Here is a 17,037-nt window from a genome sequence, read left to right on the forward strand (position 1 = left end):
GCCTAATATATCTCCTGTAAAATTTTGGGGCATGTTGAATGTGTATAACCTATTTTACCGACCCATTAGGTGGCGACAGTGCTCTCCAGATTACAGAAAGGTCCGAAAAACAGCAGGAAAAACCCCCGTGATCAAAGAGAAACCGCTCATGCTGCAGCCAGAGCCATATAGATGGCTCTGACTGCAGCTGATGTTGGCTGCGAACAGCAGTCAATCCGCGCACACAACTGAGCCCCTCTGCCTCTGTCTGTATGTCTGCATAGTTTCTTCACACGATTAGCCGCCAGAAAGGCAGCACCCGACGCCGAAGGGCCAAACCTTTCCCTGCAGTCCGGTTTGGCATTTCCGTGTCGCGCTGGGAGCCGGCGCAAAAAAACGGAGCGCTCCGAAAATAGACTGGGTGTGTGTTAGGCTGTGTGTTAGTGTGGGGAGGAGTTTGCAGCTGAGGGGGGGGAGGGGGGTGGGGCACGCAGGCACCACACAACTACACCACGTCACTACATCAGAAAATATTATCTTCAGACTCAGTGAATGTGCTTGAAATGCTGCATTTCACAAAAGGCGGAATAACTCAGCTTCTAATTTGAAAAGTGTCTTTTTGCTCAAAACAGCCTATCTTCTCCGGCTCATAACTAAAGAACGGAAAATGGGATCAATAAACTTTTTTTTGCAGATGATAGAAGAGAGTCTCATCGTTCTTTGTGCGTGTTCGGTGTTTACATAGTAATATCACACAATATTCTGTGGGCCTCGAGAAATCACTGAAAACGCTCTGAAACTCTGGCCCTGGGAGCGTCCGTTCTCCAAAAGTGGCTGGCACTCAATGAGTTAAACAGGCAAAGTAAAGTAAAGGCCAGCACCCAAATGTAATCCACTTGGAAACTGGGGTAGATAGACACTTTCTAACATAAATTTGGTTGGTAAACTGCTTGTGTTTTAGTTGTTGGAGAGTTTGGTTGGTAAACTGTTTGTTTTTTCTTTGCTGATGAGTTGACTAATTTGCTTGAAGAATGTTCATTAATTTGACTGTTGCCCTAATTGTAAATGGTCCTGGATAAGAGTGTCTGCTAAATGCCTAAATTGCTTTAATACGAATTTGAGCAGTCTTGAAATAAAACAAAATACACTGTAGCCCAGTCAACCTTTTTACACCAAGTACCACCACGGAAATGACCACCATATGAAAGTACTGTATGAGAGGGAGGGAACCATGCGTACCACCAATAATGGTACCCGTACCACAGGTTGAGAACCACTGCTGTAGCCTATGAGGCTGTAGTGCATTGGAAAATGTTGCATGCACACACACAACTTCAAAATCTAAGCCAAAGTGCCACTAACTCAGCGTTGGATTTATATGCATTAATGGTTATTCTTTCTTATTAGCTGTAATTGGAACCTTATTTATCCATTTATCCATTTGATCCATTCAAAACTTTTATTTTCTGCTGGCTGTAATGATATCCTCGCTAGGTATAAATTGCGGTAAAGATTTTGCCCCTGTAAAAGAGTTCATTAAACACTCAGTGGAGGTGAGGTGAGGCGAGGAGCCAAACTTAAACCGTTAACCCTGTCTGCTCTCCACAGTGCTCCACACTGTCTCAGCACGGTACATAAAACACCAGCAGGGAAGACAAGCAGACAGTAAGAGGGATAGATGGGGTAGAGAGGGAGAGAGAGAGAGAGAGAGAGAGAGAGAGCGAGAGAGAGAGAGAGCAAGAGACTGAGACGGAGAGTGAGGCAATGTGACTCCTAACTTCATCCTGGCCACTATCAATCAGGTCTGAAGTGAAGCCTCCACACTCCTCTGCTGTCCCCTTCCACGCTCCAGCAACATCTGGATCTGATCAGAGCACCAAGAGAGCGCCTCGGCACGGGGACCCGTTTAGGCTCTCAGGGAGCAACAGGGAGGCACATTTCTGTTCCCTTTCCCCCCTTAAAATGTCCCATGGAGATGGACACGAGTTCAGCAGCCCAGTGGCCCGATCCCTCTGAAAAAGGCCATGGGCCCCATCGTGGGAATACGACGACATTTGGAGAAAAGGGGGCGAGTTGTGTTGACACAGGATCGGTCGAGCCCGTTCCCGTCTGTTTTCTTAACAAATCCCCCTCTGACAGAATTACTGTGCCACAGCTTCTCATGTCGTCTCTACACAGCCTTGGGGGAATTCAGATATGTTGGGACAATGACACTGCAGGTTTCAGATATGTTGGGACAATGACACTGCAAATTAATTCAGATACAGTATGTTGGGACAATCACACTGCAGGTTTCAGATATGTTGGGACAATGACACTGCAGGTTTCAGATATGTTGGGACAATGACACTGCAGGTTTCAGATATGTTGGGACAATGACACTGCAGATTAAGCGTTTTGTCTTGGGTCATGCAGAAGCATCTCATGATGACCACACATGTCACATTCATGTGCCACATGAGAGTTTTGCACACATGATCTCAAAGGTACACCAACAGCGAAAACAAGATGAGCCTACTGTACTGTATGTGTTGTTTCTACCACACACATATGTGACAATAGAACATATTGGAGACACGTGTTGGTCATGTGAAGAGGTTAGCTAATGTGTAAAGGCCCTGTGAACTGCACTCAGCCTGGCACACCTACTCTGACTGTGTGACTGTGTTGTGGTGGGTCGTTTGTTGATGTTAGCAGACTCCATTTCTAAGCTAACGTTAGCTAGTGTTGCAGCCGGATGTTCTTCTTCTCTGGTTTACAGGCTGGGGTGCACAGAAATCAGCACAGTATAGGAACAGCTGGACAGAGAGAGACGTGGATGGTCTCGTTTTTTAAAGTTAGGCTACGTTACAGGGCATTCATTCATTGCATCATTGGCAATAAAAACACTTAATACATGTTAATTGCTTCCGAAATCTTAGGTATAAAACTAACTTCAACGCTTCTCTAACAGTACAAAACTTTTTCAGTAGAATACTTCTTCTTGGAAGGAGTCGCTGGCAGCAGTTTGGTTCCTCTGCACTATTGCGATGTCAAACTACAGTGTATTTCTAGTCGTGTTTTTGTGGTGAGGAAACAAATTCCTCTCAGGTTTTGTACGTGGAGAAAAGACATTGTGCTCATTTCACTCACTTGTTTTCCCCGTGGAGACACATGCCTCTAAAACTGCCAGGGTTAAGGGTTCAATTCCCATGTCTGAATACGCACACTACAGTATATAAAATGTTTGTGTAGTCTGAGGTGCTTTGGAGAAGAATGCACTCCAGAAAACAGCATATTTGATGGGTTTGCAAAGACTGACCATCTCCACATCAACCAAATCAATCGCAAGTTCATTTAACAGATCTAGAGTATGTGAAAAGTGTCTAGTTCTCACTGCCAGAGCTTTGGCCTGAGGTCTGCAACAAATCAGTGTCCATGAACCGACCCGCTGCTTTTGATATACTGACTCCCTCTCACCACCAGTGTTGGGCAAGTTACTTTCCAAATGTAATATACTACATATTACTAGTTACTTTAATTTGAAAGTGATAAGTTACTTTACAATATTACTGTCTGTGTAGAGTAACTTGTTACTTATTACACTACTTTTGCATTACTTTCACTGTAATAACAGCAGTAGCAGAATGGCATCGCCGCCCCGGAACCATCCCGAAAAATAATTTCAACCATCTTGAAGTCAGTGTAAACAAAAAATTGTAAATCCTGTTATGCTTGTTACTTTTACTTTGTTATTGTCATCTACCATGGTTATTTGCATAAAAACAAACAATTTGATTAGGAAATGATGTAAATATGTGCTTTGATTTAAAAAAATGTAACTCAATTTGTAACTTGAGTTACTTGACAAAGTAACTGGTATAATATTACTGAAATCCTATAAGTAATAAGTTATATTACTGAGTTACTGTAATATGTTACTTTTGTAATGAGTTACCCGCAACACTGCTCACCACCCTCCTAGCCACTGTCAGGACTTCATTCACTTGCTGGCACGAATGCTAGCGGCAAAGAGAGCCGTACCACAAAAACAGACTTTTATAGGAACAAGCGTATGGCTTTTATTAAGAGGAGCAATCAACTCCACCAGCCACTTCATTGGACTGGGGGTAAATATTTTTCATTACCTTCTTTTCATTTTAATTGTGCTTCATTAGAGAAAGGCTTCAGACCGCATGGGAATTCTTAAATGCTGAGAAAGAGGGAGAAGGCCGGCATACTTTAACGAGCGCGAGGAGAGACGGAGTTGTTTTGAAGTGGAGCTCGGCTGCAGTTCGCATTACATGTTGGGGTTGCCTTCAGATGGGGGGGGGGGCAGGTAGACGTCTGGCGCTACAGGTGGTGGTATCATCGTCTGGCAAGGGAGATCATCTAGGAGGCAAGCCCTCCCTCTTAGCGCGGGGTAAAGGAGGGCAGGTCCTCCGTTTCTCAACATGGGGTCCGGGGACCACCAGGGGTCCTTGAGGGGGTTCCAGGGGGTCCCCAGCAAATTGGTGAATTGTTAAACTTCACCATTATTCCATTTATAAAAGTTAACACGATTGTATGAATGTAGAAGAAAGACTATTTTGATCATAGTTTCTCTGTTATCTCTCTACTTACAATACTACAGGTCATGGAATTCTGGACAAAATCATATCAAACAAAATCATATCAAACAATAGTTTGATATCAGACTGAATTGTCAACTCGTTACAATGGAAGTGGAGAAGCAGCCAAAACCCACTGTGTGGAGGTCTGGACCCAGACAAATCAATCCAAAAGACTAAATGTCATTAAATGGGGGCCAGTGGGCCTAATATGGATTAAATTATGAGTCCTTGATATGAAAAAGCTTGAGAATCACTATTCTAAAGATGGAGAAGGACTTTTATATGGAGCTCCACCCCAACTGTGGACTGATTATTGATTCCTGCGCTTGCCTCTGTTTCACATAATAGCCTTCCACTTCATTAAATCCAGCCCTAAGTTATCATTATATTTCCCATGCGCTTTTTTAAGACATCTTTTTCCAGGCTGCCATTCTAATCTGAACTTTTTCACTAAGACAACTTTGGCTATGTTGCAAAAGAAAAAGTATATTGTATTGCAACTGGTTTTCCACTCAGTTTGGATAGCTTTACAACATGCCGACTGGCAGTAACGTATGCACACCTCCACAGTTCAGGGCCACAGCTCACAGAGGTAAAGTCTGGACCACGTCCAGCAAAAACCACTATGGCTACGGGTGTTCCAACACACTTTCAGCTTGTTTGGGATGAAAAAAACAGACAATCTCATCCAGCTCAGCAAATCTTTCATGTGGCCTCATAAACCAATAAAACATTGAAAGAATACCACACACACACACGCACACCCACGCGCATACACACACACACACACACACACACACACACACACACACACACACACACACACACACACACACACACACACACACACACACACACACACACACACACACACACACACACTGTCTAATTCTTTCATGGACTGATGATTTGTTTTCATGTTCTTGAGACGTTACACACACTGACACACACAAAATGAGTCCCATGCATTGAAACGAGTACAGAGGGAAACTATTTATAGTATCTGAGGACGTTTTGCTAATTTGCTGGGCTCCTCTTGACTCATAATGCTGGGCTCAAACCAGCGGCCCACGCGTACATGGATCATACCAACTGAGGAATGCCGTGAGCTGTTTAAAAGGTCTCTGCAACACTCTTTCCAGAACCACCGGAGCTTCGGTGAAAACAAGACCGAATGAAAACAGATGCACTGGTTTTATGTTAATCTCGCTACACACTCGTACCCATGTTATTACAATATTTAGTTTCAATCATGGTCCCTACAGGACACATAACCGCTGACAACTAAAAGAATATTTTTGACTTGATTTCATGCACGAGAGCCTTTTTCTTGACAGATGAGCAATTCCACTGCACTGGCTGTTTCTATGACTTAAGCAGTCGGGTCAGTTCAAGATCATCACACACATGAAGTGACAGCACAATTTGAGCAGCTCTCTCTTTCAAGATTTTCAAGATTTTAAACTCTCTTTCAATTAGGCTAGCTAGCTATGACAGTAGAAACACATGAAATGACAACATGAAAGGATTTAATAATTGTAAACAAGTCACGATTCCCAGTTTGCATACAATTTCAAGCCTTTGATTATGTGCCAGGCAGAGCCATGTATAGAAGAGTTCAGACATCTCCATTCACTCCAATGGACCAGTTTTTTACTCTCAAGAGTTCCAGGAAGTAAGGTTTTGGATTAAGCAGCACTGTCGAGTGGCAGCAAAATGGACAGTTTGTGTTGTACTTTGAACGTTCTTTTTTTCTTGAATCAAATTGTACATTATCAGCTTTATTTTAGCATGCAAAAGTAGTGCGAGACCCATTCCTGGCTTTTCATTGGCTAATGAGTCTCGCATTTTGGTCCTGATGCCAATCTCTCTCTAGAGGACACTAGTGCCAGGTAATATGGCTTAAATGCAAGGTTCAAATTCTGCAAGAGCATTAAAGGCCCACTTTACTATTTTCAACCAGCTTTGTATCATTACAAATTAAATCAGTAGTATATGCAAATGAACAATGTTTAACTTACCTCCATCTTGCCTGGACCAAGAGCTCCCCATTCACTTGCAGAACTTCCTGGTCCAAATGATGTCATAATGATGTCATTTGGTCCAGGAAGTTCTGTGACCGAAGGTAGAGAGAGCAATAATAATAGTGATAGTAATAGTGACACCATGGCAAAACTGCTCCAAATCGGTCCAGGCAAGATGGAGGGAAGTTCAACATTGTTCATTTGCATAATAGTAGTAGTATGATATATTTTGTAATGATACAAAGCTGGTTGAAAATGGGCAACGTGGCCCTTTAACTAGAAACAGTGATCAAAGAGTTGCGACAGAGCTGACCAGTTACTGAGCACTAACTGAATTGAATGTTTATCTGTTCAGCCACTAAAAGTCGAATAAAAGCCAAATAATCCACATTTATTGAACATTCGTACTCTTCTTGGCTTGAGTAAGGATTGGTTAAATTGCATAACGGACTTCTATTTTTCCCTTCTCGTGAAATTCTACACAAAGCACATGGCATTGATTAAACTGCCCTGTTTCCCTCCCATTTACCTCCCAGATCCCCACTCTCCCCCTCTCTCTCTCTCCCCCTCTCTCTCTCTCTCCCCCTCTCTCTCTCTCTCTCTCTCTCTCTCTCTCTCTCTCTCTCTCTCTCTCTCTCTCTCTCTCTCTCTCTCTCTCTCTCTCTCTCTCTCTCTCTCCTGCTTTTCCATTCTATTTTTCTGACTCTGTTTCTGTGGAGTTGCAATGCTTATTGAGGTAGAAAATATTAGTCATTCTCTGGAAGGGAAGGGAAGTCGTGGGGGAAAGGAAAATAAAATAGACGGAATAACATATTGGCTGTGCGCTGGAGAGACAGAGACACAGAGAGAGAGAGAGAGAGAGAGAGAGAGAGAGAGAGAGACAGAGAGAGAGAGAGAGAGAGAGAGATGCCAAATACAACTGAGTTTTCATGTCGAGGTGCTCTGATGTCAAAGGCAGACAAAGAGGGTACAGAAATCGACGTCTCCATTTCCCAGTCTATATTTCTCAAAGCCGCTTCTTTCTCTTGGCCTTGCAGAATCGAGCGTATTCATCCAGGATCAATAGCACACCTAACAACTTTACCAGCCTTTATTCTTTGCAATATTTTAAAACTCCAACCTGGTTACTGAAGGCCACTAGAGAAACATAATACAGTTAAATACATTTAATTGCAGACTTTGTGCATTAGAGAAGCTCTAGAGATCTATGACACAAGCACAGGATCCTGCAGGTGCAACGCAGCTTTGTTTGGCACAGCTGTATCAAAGCTGCAGCTCATGTTTGGTTTCAGCTTTGTTTGGCACAGCTGTATCAAAGCTGCAGCTCATGTTTGGTTTCAGCTTTGTTTGGCACAGCTGTATCAAAGCTGCAGCTCATGTTTGGTTTCAGCTTTGTTTGGCACAGCTGTATCAAAGCTGCAGCTCATGTTTGGTTTCAGCTTTGTTTGGCACACCTGTATCAAAGCTGCAGCTCATGTTTGGTTTCAGCTTTGTTTGGCACAGCTGTATCAAAGCTGCAGCTCATGTTTGGTTTCAGCTTTGTTTGGCACACCTGTATCAAAGCTGCAGCTCATGTTTGGTTTCAGCTTTGTTTGGCACACCTGTATCAAAGCTGCAGCTCATGTTTGGTTTCAGCTTTGTTTGGCACACCTGTATCAAAGCTGCAACTCATGTTTGGTTTCAGCTTTGTTTGGCACACCTGTATCAAAGCTGCAACTCATGTTTGGTTTCAGCTTTGTTTGGCACACCTGTATCAAAGCTGCAGCTCATGTTTGGTTTCAGCTTTGTTTGGCACACCTGTATCAAAGCTGCAGCTCATGTTTGGTTTCAGCTTTGTTTGGCACAGCTGTATCAAAGCTGCAGCTCATGTTTGGTTTCAGCTTTGTTTGGCACACCTGTATCAAAGCTGCAGCTCATGTTTGGTTTCAGCTTTGTTTGGCACACCTGTATCAAAGCTGCAGCTCATGTTTGGTTTCAGCTTTGTTTGGCACAGCTGTATCAAAAGCTGCAACTCATGTTTGGTTTCATCTTTGTTTGACACACCTGTATCAAAGCTGCAGCTCATGTTTGGTTTCATCTTTGTTTGACACACCTGTATCAAAGCTGCAACTCATGTTTGGTTTCATCTTTGTTTGACACACCTGTATCAAAGCTGCAGCTCATGTTTGGTTTCAGCTTTGTTTGGCACACCTGTATCAAAGCTGCAGCTCATGTTTGGTTTCAGCTTTGTTTGGCACAGCTGTATCAAAAGCTGCAACTCATGTTTGGTTTCATCTTTGTTTGACACACCTGTATCAAAGCTGCAGCTCATGTTTGGTTTCATCTTTGTTTGACACACCTGTATCAAAGCTGCAACTCATGTTTGGTTTCAGCTTTGTTTGACACACCTGTATCAAAGCTGCAACTCATGTTTGGTTTCATCTTTGTTTGACACACCTGTATCAAAGCTGCAGCTCATGTTTGGTTTCATCTTTGTTTGACACACCTGTATCAAAGCTGCAGCTCATGTTTGGTTTCATCTTTGTTTGACACACCTGTATCAAAGCTGCAACTCATGTTTGGTTTCATCTTTGTTTGACACACCTGTATCAAAGCTGCAACTCATGTTTGGTTTCATCTTTGTTTGACACACAGCTGTATCAAAGCTGCAGCTCATGTTTGGTTTCATCTTTGTTTGGCACACCTGTATCAAAGCTGCAGCTCATGTTTGGTTTCATCTTTGTTTGGCACAGCTGTATCAAACGGCTGCAGCTCATGTTTGGTTTCAGCTTTGTTTGGCACACCTGTATCAAAGCTGCAGCTCATGTTTGGTTTCATGCGATCCTGGTAAAACGTAATGCTAATGTCAGCACCAAATCACCAGCACGTTTAATGTTTGACGTAAACAAAACATGACAACTTGATAAATTACTGTGCACACACTCACTATTTGATGTAAGTTTTTCTGGGAAATAACTGTGCAATACCTGACTCAAAGCCTCGTTCACATTGAACGGCATATAACTGTGCAATATCTGAAACATATGTATTTAAACCTCTGTAATGTCTACTTTTTTCATGTTGAACGGCATAATTGTGCAATATCTGTAAAGATATATTATAAGCCTTTGTTTACAATCCTATGTGGCATATTCACACGTTTATTGTACATTTACACACATTTACTGTACATTCCTTCATGTATTTCAAATAGACACTGCACCACACGTATTGTATATAGTAGCTAGTGTAAATTTGGCTAATATCTAAATGTACCCTTTTTGCCTTGTCTGTTTTGTTTTTGACTTGTGCATACCTTTTGTTTGTTTGTTTGTTTGTTTGTTTGTTTGTTTGTTTGTTTGTTTCTTTCTTTCTTTCCTGTATGTGTGTACTTTGAGAGCAAAGCAAACCGGAGCCCAATTCCTTGTATGTGTACATACTTGGCCAATACAGCTGATTGTGATTCTGATTACAGACAGGTTATAGCTGTGAGGATTACATCAGGGAATACTTCTGATTACAGATAGGCTATCCACCTTATTTCTAGCTGCCATGATGCCTATGGGTGCTTCTTCCGGTGTAATAGACAGTTTTAACTTGACAAAAAAAAACGTCTATGAGGGTTTTACAGCAGAGCCATTCTGCTCTACAGCCGTAAGGGTTAATATGTCACTTTTATAATTTTAGAAAAAATGTAGACTGTCAAAGTAACTATTTAGATTACTCTTGTGTGCTCAGTTTATTAAATAACGCCTATTTAGAAATCTGGTTTTCGTTTTCAGCTTTATTTTATGCATTAAGGGGCCCTTTACACGAGGACAGTCTCTGGAAGAAACGACACAATAGCGTTTCCTTCACACCTTTTCCTTCACACCTTCTCCCCGTTTACATGAGCGCTGTTGAATTTTTAAAACGCCGTAATGTACATGCCAGGTCGCTAGGTGGCATTGTGATGGTCAACGGGGCGTTGCTCGTCACTCCACGGACGCTTCTGCATGACGTCATTTCGTAATCTTCTTTCTGGGTTTTAGACACGGAAGTAGATTACGGCTACCGTAGTAATTTTTAGACTTGCCAAAAAGCTGTTTTCAAGCTAAAAAAAACAAACTGTTTTAAAGTTGTAATATTCTTCGGGTGAGAACGTTACATAGATGTGACCAGTTTATCAGAATAAGCCTATTTGGAAATCTTTAACGAGCAGCGAGGATCGGGAGCGCTGGCTGTGCTGACACTGTCTACTGTGTAGGCTGCAGTGAGAAAACACTGTCGATGTGCTTGCCTAACGTTAAATGCCGACCGGGTACAGCCATCGGCTCCTCGCAGCAGCAGTAACGCTATGAACATGTAACTGAAGTCGGCCGCAGTGTAGCAATGTTGCCAAGCGTGTGTTGCGTGTGCAGGCACGTCAGAGTTTCTGGGAAGACTATCGTTTCTAACCGATTACATGGAGCGCTCAGCGGGAAGCGTCACCAACAATTCCACTCTAGAGGGTGGTTTCAAAATGTGTCGTTTCCTAAGCGCGAATTTGCCGTCGCCGTCTTAACGGGAGGCACAAACGATAAAATAATTCCCCTCTCCTCGTGTAAAGTGCCCCTAAATGTCGTTCGGGTGCTGGGATAACGTAATGCATTATGGGTAGTCGGCTACTGTGGCTAATGCTAGCGGCTAGCGTTAGTTACTTTACATGGCAGTAAAACGCCACTGAATGATCAAATTGATTTAACTTTTAACCATTTCGAGTAACACTGTGTCCATACGGACCCCCAGCGTTGGTTAGTTGTTTATAACGTGACTATATTTATAACTTTTATAACGTACTCCGGTTTCCGGTTTATAATTCGGGTCTGCAGCCAAAGAGAAAGAGGAAATGGCAAGCTGCAACAATAAGTCACGTTAAACCGTAGCCTGGGTAAACCCATCCCCCACGTGACCTGCTCTCAGGCTTACCCTGCTTTCAGTCACTGACTGAGAGCAGGTCTGAGAGCAGGTCACGTGGAGGCTGGGTTTACCCAGGCTAGTTAAACCGGACCTTGTATCCATAATTATTTTTACAGTGGGGAATTCAAAAATAAGGTGGATAGCTGTGAGGATTACATCAGGGAATACTTCTGATTACAGATAGGTTAATAGCTGTGAGGACATAGACTATAGCTGTGAGGATGCCAGAAACTAAATAGTAGCAGCTGTTCTACGTCTGTGACACAGAAGAAATTGTTGTTTATATCCAGACCTGAAATAAATGTCTTGAATTTCATAATTTTCACATGTTCTTATCGGTACCCTTATACCTCAAATATGGCAAAGTAACATGAGACTAACAAAGTAATCAGAAGAATCCATTATTGAGTTTGGGTAATTTTGATAAAGTAGTAACTGTAATGGAAAACAATCAACATCAAGCATGGTGCTATAATGGACCAGTGGTTCCCAAAGTGGGCAATAAGGAATAGTTCGATTTTATTATAATTTCATTATCCCCATAAGCGAACAGAAAGTGAATATTCTTATTTCAGATGAACTCCCCCTGTTGTGCCCACCTACAGGCAATTCTGTACTGGAAAATCTCCTCAAATTGGGCGCGCTGGGACAGAATCTTACCACAAATGAGTGTGTGGTTTGATGCATATCTATTTAGAGGTCCTTGACATGAAAAGGAATGGGAACCTACACTACACTGCAAATGATCCAAACCCCAGCAGACAGCAGACAAAAGAGGAAGACCAAGGGACAAATCTATTCAAATGTTCTTCTCTGGCAACAAGGTGGTGGTACTGTACATGATGAAAGCTTTACTGTACACCATTACATTTCAGAGTTAGCCTCAGAGCTGCGGTGTGTAGCGCTGCCTGGAGTGGAGTTAAATGATCAGCCTCTGATTGTGATCGTTACTCATATCAAAAAAGCCTCCGAGGAGAATGTAGTCGTCATTAAGCTAAGGTTTGTGTCGCAAATTTACAGTTCAAGCTCTTAGAAAAACAAATCTATAAAACTGCTCCAGGGCAGAAAACTGCCAGAAACTGCCAGTTGGAATGAATTACCCAGAACCCTCTCCGATGTGACACACCGACCGCAACCATGGTCCCCTCTCCCCTCTCCCCTCCCCGCTTTCCCCCTCTCCCCATCCCACCCCCGCATTAAACCGGAGTTACTGTAAACGGGATATAAAACGCATAATCCTTTGCATCTGGGTTCTCGTCGTGGCTTACAGGAGGGGTTGGGCTCCTCGACCACAGCAAGGCTGGCACACACACTCCCCAGTTGCCGCCATGCCACATGTAGCATGTTGGGTGGGTGGGAGTGGTGTGTGTGTGTGTGTGTGTGTGTGTGTGTGTGTGTGTGTGTGTGTGTGTGTGTGTGTGTCTGTGTGTGTGTCTGTGTGTGCGCGTGCGTGCGCGCATGCGTGTGTGTGTGTGTGTGTGTGCGAGAGAGAGAGAGCGAGAGAGAGAAAGGCAGAGACCCTCAACACACTGGGGAAAGGCAGGACTTGGAGAAACAATTAGCTGCCACACCCAAAATGTGATGCAAGAACACGCATTCAACTCGCACACACGCGCACACACGCACACACGCACACGCACACACACACACTCACCTCAGTGTTTATCAAGTGAACCATCTCCAGATTGGATTATTTGTTCATAGTTCCTTAAAAAGAGACCTTCCCCCTTTTTTTCATGACATGTTCGCATATGGTTACCAATTTCATAACTACTCCACACGCAGCTCTAGTCTCCTCAGACCACCTCATTCCTGTACTTCTCAATCCCAGTTCAGTATACTCTACAGAGTACACACACACACACACATACACATACACACACACACACACACACACACACACACACACACACACACACACACTTCTTTGCATATCGTATTATTTTTGTCAATTTATCAAGTCTTTCCAAGGAAGAATTACAACCCCGACATCATAACACATTTCAGCGTGTTTACAGTAAGGCGTCATATACGGTAAAAGGTGGTGCTGAACCCCCGCACTGGAAAAGCTTTTGAGTAGAAGAAAGCTCTTGGCAGCTCGTGCTCTGTTGACGGTTCTCGTGGGAGTTGCGTGACAAAAGGATGATGTAGGAGGGGGAGAGGGGGGAGAGGGGGAGACGGGGGGCGCAGAGGCTCTTGGAGGTCTGAATTTGGCTGAGTGAGCTCAGTGGGTTCTGCTATCTGCAAGATTGATGTGTGCGAACACGGCATTCTTGAACTTTTGACCTTTAAACTAGGGATGGCACACGATACCACTTTTTCATGTCCGATACCGATCCGATACCCACAACCTTGAGTATCTGCCGATACCGATACAATCCGATCCGATCTTTTTTCCTCGCTTATAGGGATGGGGATTGTTAATTTTATTTGATATTGATACCATTTTCGAGTCTGCTTAAGGAACCGGGTCCTTATCGATACCACTATCGATAGTTTTGTATTATTTGGTGGAAAGACAAGACGACAATAAATTTCAACAAACAAGTATTTCGAGACTACTCTGCGTTGGTCTCGTCTAATATTAGAGGTAAGATGTGAGGCATCGATATTAAATTTAGACTGTTTAATAACAATCGAAAATCTTGCTCGTAGCTACTTTACAGTAACTGGCCCCTGGCCTTTCTATCATTTCACGAAAGTGGCCCCCGGGCAAAGCAAGTTGAGTATCCCTGCTGTATAGGCTACATGTCATGTCATGTCATGTCATGTCATGTCATGTCATGTGTCAGAGAGCAGGATGCACGGCACAACAAGCAACCTTCATCACTGGGATCGAATATTTTTGGATTATTATCAATTGGATTATTGTCAACGAACGGGACTTGCGTGCACGATGGATACCTTCGGTTAATGATGATGATTGACCCGAAACAGCAGGCGCATTTGACGGTGTTCCCTGATGAAGACAGTCCAAGGTACTGCATTTTGGTTTGATCTGATGATGGCAAATGCTGAGATGTTTGACCATTGAGGATGTGTTACCACTCTTACAAGCAATCACCTTGTGACATAGCTATATGGCATTTCGCTTCAGGTTTATCTTTGACTTTTGTAGCCACACTTTTGATCGCTTAGGTTACACATTCAGCCATCCTGTCGAATCGTCTCTGTCACGCAACTAAATGAATGACCAAATCAGAAATGAAGTGAACGAGGGAGGCATATCGCGTCACGCGTGACGCTCGTGATTCATTCCTTAATCGAAATAAAAGTTTTATTAGACTATCGATGTGTGCACCACTGAGCTATATTAAAGTGTGCACTCATGTCTGCATGGGCTTGAGTGACAGAGCGCTTGAGAGTGGACTAGGGACAGGAGAGAGAGAGCTTGAGAGTGGACTAGGGACAGGAGAGAGAGAGCTTGAGAGTGGACTAGGGACAGGAGAGAGAGAGCTTGAGAGTGGACTAGGGACAGGAGAGAGAGAGCTTGAGAGTGGACTAGGGACAGGAGAGAGAGAGCGAGAGAAAGAGAGAAAAAGGAAGAACGCTCATATCTCTTCACCGTCACGGTGCATTGCTCAGAGTTTAGTGAAGCATTTATGTGATAGTTTACGGCTACGGATCGGATTCTACTTATTTTTCCCCTCAGATATCCGATCCAGTGATTTTGACCGGATCGGCTCCGATCCGATTCTCAGTATCGTATCGGACCATCCCTACTTTAAACTTTGGGAAACACAGCACACCTTTGCACTTTTTAATGCCTGCTTCTTTTGTCTCTTTTTGCAGACATGATAAGTACATTATTATACAGTAATTGGATCCCTACTCTGTTTGTCAGCAAATCTGTCCCGTAGTTTCTCTGCAGCTTCCAGTAAAAGCACAGGAGTGAATATTTTGGATGCTTTTCAACCAAACGCTTCTTAGCAACAGGCACTAAGATACAATGACAGATGCCCAATGGAGTTTGCCAATCCATGGGTTCGAGTCATTCAAGCGTTCTCTTAATTAGGGGGGAGTTGCAATGGAAAAACTAATGAAATCATCGCATGTCAACTCTATGTCATCCCTTCGACAACCTCATGGCAGTCTCCATTTGGCAACCTCCGACTGTGGCCTGGGATCCTTTATTCTACTGAGAAAAACAGGATGTGTGTACCCCCTTCCCGCTCCCCCTGCTACACAGCCATCCAAGATTAGGTTCCAGCGGGAACCAACAACTGCTAGCTCTACAGATTCACCGGCCAGTCATAGTCGAGGGCACTTCTCGACTAACATCAGAGGGCAACACATTCTCATTCCCAACTCGTCAAGGGGGGGAAGCAGAAATACAAGAGTGCGTTGTGGCCACACCTTTTCCTGTAGCACTAAAGAGCCGCTAGGTTAGCAGTCAGATGAGCTATACTGTAGAGTTGGAGGGGCTGTTTTTGTTGGAGAGTTTTAGTGAGTGAGGTCAGGGCAGGGTAGAGGAGGAGAGCGGTGATGATGTCACAGCCTCTGTCCCCACAGTGACAGAGAACAGAACCCGTGAACAACAGAGGTCAGGTGATAAGGTCACCATAGTAACGCTGTTGTTTTGGAGCGCATGAGAAAGTCAAATCAGTCAGGAGTTCAACAATGGAGAGTAGGGATGGGAATTTGAAGACATTTCCTTACAAAAATAACAATTAATTAAATTATCGATTAATCATTAATTTTTTAGATGGGTGGTGTCTCATGGGCCCCTTGTGTGGAATCCCTTGCACATAGTCTCTTGCAAGCACATGCGCACCTTAAGTGGCTGATAGCACCATGTTATAATAATGTTAATATAATGTATTTTTATTTTTTTGGTCTGGTTTGTTTTTCTCTCTCTTTCATTGTTTTCCTGTGGTAAGCTTGTTTGTCTTGTTCGTATACTGTTATATAAAATGGGAGAAAAATCATAAATTTTTTATATTTATAGACCTCTCTGGATGACAAGCAAGTAGAGCAAAGTGGCATCATCCGTACTAAATGCTTTGGGATTCAACACTTCATCACCAAAAGCTGAATAATGGTCAGTCAGACAGCAACGAGAATACGTTGGCATGAGAAGAAAGGAGATGAGTTAGAAAACACTTTTGCAGACCTAGATCCAACTGAAACCCCATCGGATTTGGTTTCAAGTTGAGGATGAACTTGAAGATGAGGAAAAACTACCTAGTTTGAGCTTTATGTTTTTGTCCTTTTTTTATTGCATGGGGGAGAAGATACAACCGCCCAACCACACATCTCATGTGAGCACGAGATGTGTGAGCACAGGATGTGAGAGCACAAGATGTATGAGCACAGGATGTATGAGCACAAGATGTGTGAGCACAAGATGTGAGAGCACAAGATGTATGAGCACAAGATGTGAGAGCACAAGATGTATGAGCACAAGATGTATGAGCACAGGATGTGAGAGCACAAGATGTGAGAGCACAGGATGTGAGAGCACAAGATGTATGAGCACAAGATGTATGAGCACAGGATGTGAGAGCACAAGATGTGAGAGCACA

At 43.3% G+C, this 17,037-nt stretch overlaps 1 protein-coding gene across 1 annotated transcript in view; it reads right to left on the minus strand.

The window, feature by feature from the left end:
* pear1 (platelet endothelial aggregation receptor 1) overlaps positions 1-17,037 on the minus strand; it is an 81,140-nt gene that overhangs the window by 44,858 nt on the left and 19,245 nt on the right. The window lies entirely within an intron of this gene.

Source organism: Poromitra crassiceps (assembly GCF_964638095.1).
Source record: "Poromitra crassiceps genome assembly, chromosome: 1".
Taxonomy (NCBI): Eukaryota; Metazoa; Chordata; class Actinopteri; order Beryciformes; family Melamphaidae; genus Poromitra; species Poromitra crassiceps.